Below are 9,259 nucleotides of genomic sequence, written 5' to 3' on the forward strand. Positions count from 1 at the left end.
TTGAAATATAAGAATTACTCTATGTCTGTCGCTGTGTTTATGAGGTTTTGGTGCTAGAGATTAATGGATGAAGATATATACAAAAGATTTTTTCACTTTTCTTATTATATTTTAAAAGGTACCTGCTACCAATCCTACATCTATGTTAATGACTGTCTTCATACTTGCAGTTACTTAAACGAATCAGCTTTCCTTTTTTATCACAAACTTGGTATCTTGTTTTAAATAGAAAAACTTGTTTTAAACCCAAATATTTCTGTGAATAATAACTTGTGCTTAAATATGCATTTTATAATTAGATGGTTAGATTTTTAGGTTGATTTAAATTAGACAACAATTATTCAACAAAATAATTCATAACAAGCCCTTCACAGGAAAGAAACTAATTAGGATAGTTAGAAATTGCATGAAGAATTTAATGGTAAAGCAAAACAAACCAACAACCTTGATCCTTCCTCTTGACAGAACTAAGAAAAGGCAGTTTCAAATTTTACTGAAATATCCAGAGAAGAAAACACATTTGATATCTCAGCAACAGGCAAAAACTTGGCATTTAAGTGAGAACAAATGACATTGAGCAGGAATTGGTATGATTACACCTTTCTGATGAGTCATAACTAATGAGGCAGTCTAATACTCATGAAGCAAAACCGGTGACTAAAGTGAGAAGAATGCAACTGGCAGGATCAAGGAGGCAGGGAAAGAGAATAAACATCTCACACACTTTAGCTCAGTGGCACCCTGGCCTGTACCAGCAATAGTGTGGCCAGCAGGAGCAGGGCAGTGACTGTCCCCCTGCACTGGGGACACCACACCTCGGTGTCCACTTCTGGGCCCTTCATTCCAAGACATTGAGGGGCTGGAGCGTGTCTAGAGAAGGGCAAGAGAGCTGGGGCAGGGTCAGGAGCACAAGTCATGAAGAGCAGGTGAGAGAGCTGGAGGTGTTTAGCCTGGAGAAGGAGGCTCAGGCGAGACCTTACTGCTCTCTGCTCCCCTCCAGCCTGAAAGGAGGTTGTGGAGAAATGGGGATCAGTCTCTTCCCCCCAGCAGATGGTGGCAGAACAAGAAAAAATGGCCTCACAATGAGCCAGGGAAGATTTAGGTTGGATCTTTGGAAAAATATCTTCAATGAAAAGATGGTCAGGCATTAGAATAGGGCAGTGATGCAATCACTGTATTGAAACTATTGAAAAAACATGTAGATATGACACTTGGAAACATGATTTAAAGGTGAGCATGACAGTCCCAGGTTAATGGCTGGACTCAATGACTAAAGTGGTCTTTTCCAGCTTCACTGATTTTATGACTCTATATGGTTTAGAGAAAAAAAAAGAGAAAAATAAAAGAAAAAAAGAGACATTTAAATGTTTTTGCAGAAAAAAAACTCTGGTAACTTATTAAACAAATTTCTCACTGTGTATAGAATTCTAAGTCGGAACCTAGTAAGTAAATTAAGACAGAAATTTTCATATTTTTTCATATCTAATGTGAAGAGGAAAAGTAAAATCATTTTAGAAGTACTTACAAAAACATTTTAAGAATCTGAGTTGAGAAAAAGCCAGACAGAAAAAAATGTACTGTTTATTGTGAGATTATCCAACTCTGACTATGGACTTCAACCCCTTGAACTCAGTCCCACTTCTACTTTTTTATTTAGATTAGTATTTTTCACATGTCTAAAAGTACTGTTTCTCTGCTTCCAGAAACCACAATTTTATATTTTACATTTTTCTCAATTATTTGGTTGTCAATGGCAGGTAGTTTCTTTCTTCTCTTCCCTCTGCATATGTCTCTTCCTCTTCAATTTCATCTCCTCTTCTCCTGTCTCCTCTCTTGTTAATTTGTGGGCTTCTGCTCTTGCAAAATTGCAATAATTTGATTTATTCACATCTGCAATGAAAGAGAATTTTTATGAACAGTTACAGTGTCTCAGCTGGCATAGAATAGCTTTTCAGCTCTAGCAATTTGTTTGTGTGTCTAAGTCTTTATATTTCTTTCTAAGCTTTTTTCAAATACTTTAAAAATCTAGTGGACCATGTATGTTGTAATCTGTCTCTTATAGGAGGTACTGAACCACACACTTTAGTTTCCTCATAAGTAATCTCATTGAAACTATCAGGATGGTTTACATACCTGAGCTTTATAAATGTTATTTCTCAGGGAGGTACCAATACCACGTAACTTTTCAGCCTCTGAGCTGCCACATTGCTCTCTGTCTGCCTCAGTTTCCATGCTTTCATTTTTCTTCCTCTCTCAGAGGACAGCTACAAGGCTACATGGTTCTCATAACTACTTCTAGACCTCGAGTAATGTTCACAGTGTGATCCCAGAACAGGTAACCCTCTTGTGTCTTGGCTGGAGGACTGGCTGCATTTGTCTGCTCAGAGCCGAATTGTGCAGGTGTCTGCACGTCACCACCAGCCACGTGGAACTCACTCCTACGTGTGAAGTTAGCATCCAATGCTTGCATGGCAGGAACTTGATCTCCCAAATGCTAACTGATCTTCTGAGATGAAGGATTCTCAGAGATAGAGCTGTGCTTGTTGCATGCATGGATATTAGTGTGGGAGAAAGGAGAGAATAAAAGACTAACTCTGTACGTTGATCTTCAAGCATTTGTCAGGGATATGAAACATAGAGATTCATGGAGATTCTAGTACCAGGAAATTTGAGATAAATAAGCAAAAGTGATATAATTTTCAGTGAAAACACTGGGAAAAAAAACTCTCAAATTGTTCCAGGATATCTGGGTTTTGCATATGCATATTAAATTAAATTCAAATTCTGTCTCCAAATCTCTTTCAGGAACAAGTAACACCATTCCTTGTGAGTAGTGCAGGTGGGGGTTGATCTTATTTTTCATGGATAAAAAGACACTATGAAAATTTCTTAATGTAATAAAATTAAAACCTTAAATAGATGGATCTTTGTAGCAGACAGGAAGGCACATACCTCCGCTTAGAACAGAAATTTAAGAACCTGAGTCATACTCTATTTTTTTCTGCTTTTTACCCAGAACATTTGTGAATATTTGTACAGCCTCTTCTTACCATGAAATCTTCTGTGTGAGAAGTTTGGTTTGATGGATGTCCACTCCAAATAAGATACACAGTGCTGATTTTAACCTGCTTTAATACTTTGTTTTAGGAAATACTCTAGTGAAACATAGATCAACACAGCCTAAGGTACTGTACATCAGAAGAACCACCAACCTCCTCAACTGTCCCTCTAGTGCTCAGCAAACATGATGTGATTAAACAGAGCTAAGTTGGAATGTGAAGAAGGGTAAGCAGTGTTGCAGACCTGATTTTGGCCATAAGGCACTCTTGGGGACTGTTACCATTGCTCAGCTGATACATTAATTAAACTGAATTTCATTGTGTGTAAATCCCTTAAATGCTTCCTAAATCTCTCAGAAAGCTCCTGACAGAATGATATGTACTGCCATAGTGCTTTCCTGCCTTTACAATACTTTTACAATTATAACCAAATTTCTTCTTTGGTTCAGTACTGCCCTTAACATTTTTATTGTTTTCCATAGCTACAAGTCATGATCTGTATTCTCTTCTTATTGTGAAACATGTCAGAGTATGTGCCTGTCTGATTAACAACATCAGACTCATGTCTTATCTTTCTACAATTGAACATACTCCATTGTGAGGATTCAAGGGAATTGAGTTAGTGATGTCTTGTATAATACTGTGAAGATTAATGTACGCTGCTGAATCTCTGACTACAGGAGTTCCCACTGGAGGGCTGGATGATGGGAACAGTAGGATATTTTGTTATCTATGGCCATGACATTGTGTCCTAGTTTCATGCACCACAGTACAAAGCAGTTGTTCTGCTCAGAGAAGTTACTTAGAGAAATGATGGTAGGTGGAATAGCAGAAAGGCAAAAATTATTTGATAAAAAAGAGGCATCCCAAGACTCTTCCTAAGAAAGTGTGTTGCTTGGCAATTGCATTAAACAACTTCCCAGAGACTTGCACCTTGCAGATATGTGCTACTCTGCATGATTCTGAATTTCAGGTGCTTTCAGTAGAATTCACCTCCACCTAGCTCCCAGGCATTCTATAAAATTCTCTATATGACTGTGTAACATATTTCTGCTGTGATTTCTGGTATATGTCATAATCAGACGTTGAGCTGGGTTAAAAGGCAGTAAATACAATGCTTGTTCATATAGTTTCTCTTAGGTGTCAGACTGCATCTTTAAGAGTCTTTTATCTCCCTTGTTGTGCATTTTCTTTCCATGGTGAAAGGCTTTCCAATGGCTCTGTTTTGCTCTTGGTCTTTACAGTCATAGGGCTTTCTACCATTAAGGTTAAAGCTCTCCTTTCCATAACTAGAGCCAACAGAGGAGGTTTCATCCTGAAGTTGCTTTAGTGATAAAGCAATGTTTTCTCAGCAATTCAGTGGTATTTCAGAAAGGCATCAGAAATTAAAAAATAATCACCTGTGGAATAAGCTGCACTGGATTTTAGAGATACTCCTGCTAGATTTTGTGTGTCATATATTGGGGAATGTGTATTATTGATCTAGTTTTAAGTGGAATTTTATTATTTTAAATTAAAAGCATTTTCTGTGATAAGAATGATCTGTGAAACTAATGCATGAGACAGAGGACAGAATGAATAGAGAAGATTTTTTTTCCCACAAAAGCCCTATAAAGACAATCATTATGTCTTTGCACACTCAAAACAAAAAGGGGAAAAAAAAAAGAAATGAAAGAAAAATAAAAAAGCCTTGGATGCAGTGTAGTTAGCTCTAGAGTCCCTATCACAGTACCAATTCTGAGCTGTCAGAAGGCTGCTCTATTTTATTCTTTTTTTTCTCTGTGTGTGTGACACATTTTAGCTTTCTACAAAAAAGAGAATAAAGGGGAAGCTGCTCCAGCTAGCCTTGGAAAAGCTATTTAGCTTGCATATTGTGGAACTGTCTTCCCTAGCTAGTTACTGCCATTTTATAACACTGCAGCATATTGGATCAAAGACTAGAACTGCCACCTCCTGTTTACAATGGGCTGGAGCAGTCACAGAATTGTCAGGGCTACTTTCTGTCTCGGTGTGATTGGAAATGAGACTGAAAACGGTAGGTTGCTACCAACAGGTTAATTTCTTTTTTTTATTATTATTATTATTATTATTTAATTTTTGGCTTTCACCTGCAATGCCAGTGCAACTAAAGCTAAAACATTTAACCCAGAAAGGCAAGTGTATTTTTTAATCCTTTCAAATATTCTTGAGTATACCTGGAATAATGGGCACAAATATGCATGCAGTACTATTGTTTCGGAGATAATTTCAAAGGCAAAACCATGGAGACAGGAAAAAAAATAACTAAAAATAATCCTTGAAGTGTGTTCTAGATTTTTAATATAAGTTATGCTGAGACAAGAGCTGTTGTTAGACTGCATAAACACTATGTCCCAAGGCTTAACACTTAGAAAGATTATTTTTATAGCTCTGCCAGTACCAAATTTTTGTGAGAGTCATCAGTGATTTTCATTTTGCAGTGACAATATGGTGTTTAAAAATATCAATTGACTGATAAGAATACTTCCTTTTAAAGGTGAAATTACATTCCAAGTACACAGAGGGTGTTATTTGGGTGCTCTGGTAGAATAATAAATTTGGCAGGCACATTTCTAGTTTAGATATCTGATTTATCTTTCCACGCTTAAGTAATTTTGTTGCTTATACTCACCAAAAAGAGACGTAGAGCAGAGAGACAACAGACTGCAATTCTCACACTGGACTAAAATACAAACTTTAAGATTCCCTTCACTGTTTCTGTTAATGCAGGTGCCTTAGCAAGAAGATGTGCATAAACCTCTAAAGTTGGGTTTTCAAGAGACAAAAGAAACACAAACAATAAACATGGGTACTCACCATGTTCTTACAAAACCAGCTAAGGTGGGAGACCTGTGTCTTCTGTGTCACTTCTTACATACCTTAAACAAACAATCTCATTCCTTTTCCTGCATGTGCATTTGTGCAAGACCTAGGAATTGCATCATTGCTCCCATTTAGTGTTGCTAGTTGGTTACATAAGGGGTGCACATTATAATGTGAAAAATAATGGGATAAAGATGAAGCTGGTCTGCTGCTTCCTTTCTTACAGCAGGCTTTGACGTATGCTGAGATCAGCGAGCAAGATGCATGCTGCATCATGGGACCAAGGATCTTGTGAGGGTATTTGGCATCTATAATATACCATCTGTATGTGACTTGAGTCACTCTCAAAGGTCCAACACTTTTGCATATTTATTTTTTGGGGGTTTTTGTCGAAAGGCTGACTTGTATTTGCAAGCATCAGTTTGTGGGCTCAGTGATGACTTAAGGACTACTGCCTAGAGACTTCTAAGAGGTTTTTGCAGTCCGTTCAGGTGCCCTTTTTCCTTCATGGTCTTCTGCATCCAACTGGAATTGCTTGTATTTTTAGTTCCTGAAGTTTCGGCTTTGATGATGATGATGATGGTGACTGTGCATCCATCACCATGGTACATGCTGGGTGTGTAATATGTAAAGGGATTAAACTTTTACAATACTGTTTCCTTTGGTCTCACAATGCTGTATGCAAAATAAAGGAGTATGAACTATTTGGTACCTTGTATGGTCTGGTATAATGAATGATTGTTTTTGACACACTGATAAGTACAAATTTTGTAGAAATTTTATAAAACTGGATCAAAAGTTGCATTTACATCTCCCTTCCTGGTTTTCAGGGGTTTTGGCAGGGGTTGTTTGTTGGTTTGGGTTTTGTTTTTGCTTTTCTTATTGGGGCTTTTTCACCTTTTCTTTTGTGATTTTGTGTATGAAAGTGTATATGTATATATCTGTAAAGTATTTGAGTATTATGAGTACACCATTTTTTTCTCAAATATTTTCTGCTTAGGTTACTGAAATGTCTTCAGCATTTTTTTCTAAACTCCCCTTCCAAAATTAAAAGACACAAGCCTTTGCATTTTGGGTCTGTTAATGCAATCAAGAAATTATGTCAATGGAAATTAATTCAAGAAAAAAACCTGGTGCTCAGAACATAAATGGGACTTAGAAATGTAGCTCCTAGAATTTCCAGCCTAGTTCAGTCAGACTATCATAATAAAATAGAGTGATTATAACTACTACCCAGTTATAACTGTATCTTTTCATGAATTGCTTTTCTCACAGACATCTAGGCTCACACATTTATGCATTAAGATTCTGGCCATGGTTTTATTATTCTTTTTCAAACCTTGGTATCCTTGTGTGTATTTGCTCAAAAGAGAAGCCAAGAGGAATCACTTACTTTCTCTGTATTTACCAAAATTTATTAAATTAGTGGTACAAAGAACACTTTGCACCTGCACATCAGACCCGCTTCAAATAATATTCTAGTATCATTCCTGCTACTCCTTCTTGTCTTGTATATTAATTTTAAATATCTTCTTCTAGTTTATGTGTAACTGTTTAAAATAAAGAAAGGAAAGAACCCTGATGGTTGCAGGAGCCCTCCAGAATAGCTTTCTCTGTCTCAAGTCCCCATTTGGACAAATTATTTCTCATTGGCTCAACTTTCACTGAATTTTGAAAATATTTCACCATGGAACTGAAAAGAACTACTTTCCAAAGGGAGAAACTGTGTTCTTGCCATGTAGTGGATAGGTGATTACAATCAGCCATTTCTTTCCTCTTTTCTTCTAGCTGCAATCTACAAGTCCTGCTTCAACAATATTATCCCAGAGGAGGGAAAAAAATCCCAGAAATGTTTGTTAGATGAAAGGCATTCTTTAAAAAAAAGAAAATATATTAATTTGAATACTGTTACTTAGGCAACATCAGAGATTCAGCATAGCTTATCATTTACTAAGAAGGAAAATTGCTCCAGGAACATGTAAATCTAGTTCATGTAATTTCTTTATGCTCTTGGAAAACAACCAGTTAATTTCAGACCACCTGGTCAGGTTTGGTTTTGCACCTAACTGCTCAGTTTCATATCTCGTCCAGTCAAGAAAAATAAGAAAAAAAATAAAGGTCTAGCTGGGTTGTTTTCCCTCTTCATAAATAAGAGTAAAGTCAGGCATTCCTTAACTATTTCACCTGTGATTTGGATTTCACTTTTCTTTCCAGAGAACAGACTTGTAGTGATGATGACTTTAAAATCCCTTCCCTGTGTTGATATTTATAAACCACAGAGGGTGGAGGTTAAGCTCTTGCCCTGTTTTCAGAGGCTTCTCTCATCAGCCAAGGTCGGGAGCTGAGCTCCTGAGGGGCCTTGGGTTCATAGTTTTATTGCCAATGACTAATGCCTTGAAACTGCATCCAGTTCTGTTGCACTTCAGAAGTTTATGTGGTGCTGTTTTTAGTATCTTGATTAAAACTTAGTAGTAAACATAAAGTAACTCTCTTGTCACTATATATTTTCGAGTTTTACTATTTTTTCACCACTCTTCTTTATGATCAGAGTAATAAATGCACCTATATAGGTTTTTCCCTGACATTTTATGCTTCTGACTCCATGAATAAAATCTGCTATAGAAATGCTAAAACAATGTCTCAGGCAGTTAAATAAGCAGAATGACCTTATTAAATAGGTGTTTTTCAATATTTAAAAGTAAGATATATATTTTAGATAAAATATTCATGTCACCAGTTTTGTGTTCACAGTCTTTTCTTCTTTTTTCTTTTTCCTCTTTTTTGTTTTTTAATTCAGTAAAAGACAGTCCAGAATTGCTCACCTCCACCTGCAAATAGATGTGGAAAGAAGCAGCCTGGACAGATTTACCTTTACAGAACATAATTATGAAAATAGATACACATAGATTTATTTAAGATTACCCCTATTCTTGACATTTTCTTAAATATTTGTGGAACTCCTACTTTTTCCCCTTCCTTTTTTTTTTCCTCCTGGTAGTGCAACTTGATGATCAGGTTCAGTGTCTAATGAGGCAGCCATTCTGAACACGTAGAGACAAAGAAGAGGTTTCCCTGGCAACGAGGACCATGCCAGAGCTCTCAGAACAGTTATTTCCCCTGTATTCAGGTTCCTTTTCTGTTTAGGATGCCTATTAGTGTGAGCTCACAGGCAATGCCTGGCAAGCTTTTCATAGATTACAGCTCCTAAATATACATTAAAAATTACAGCTTAGGCTATGATTTATGAGTAAATCAAAAAGTGGTGAGCTGACATATGTCTTTTTCAGTTGCATATATTTTTTATAGAATCTTAAAACAGTGGTGACTACAAGTTCATTACATATGTCTAAGGCTATTAA

General features: G+C 36.7%; 1 long non-coding RNA gene across 1 annotated transcript; it reads right to left on the reverse strand.

Moving 5' to 3' along the window:
* Window positions 1-395: 395 nt before the first annotated feature.
* LOC117244603 lies at window positions 396-6,675 on the reverse strand. Its single transcript, XR_004498039.1, has 2 exons — window positions 5,895-6,675; window positions 396-1,890 (listed from the first exon to the last, which is right to left on the reverse strand). It is a non-coding gene; the product is annotated as an uncharacterized LOC117244603 (long non-coding RNA).
* Window positions 6,676-9,259: the final 2,584 nt, after the last annotated feature.

Source organism: Parus major, chromosome 5 (genome assembly GCF_001522545.3).
Source record: "Parus major isolate Abel chromosome 5, Parus_major1.1, whole genome shotgun sequence".
Classification (NCBI taxonomy): Eukaryota; Metazoa; Chordata; class Aves; order Passeriformes; family Paridae; genus Parus; species Parus major.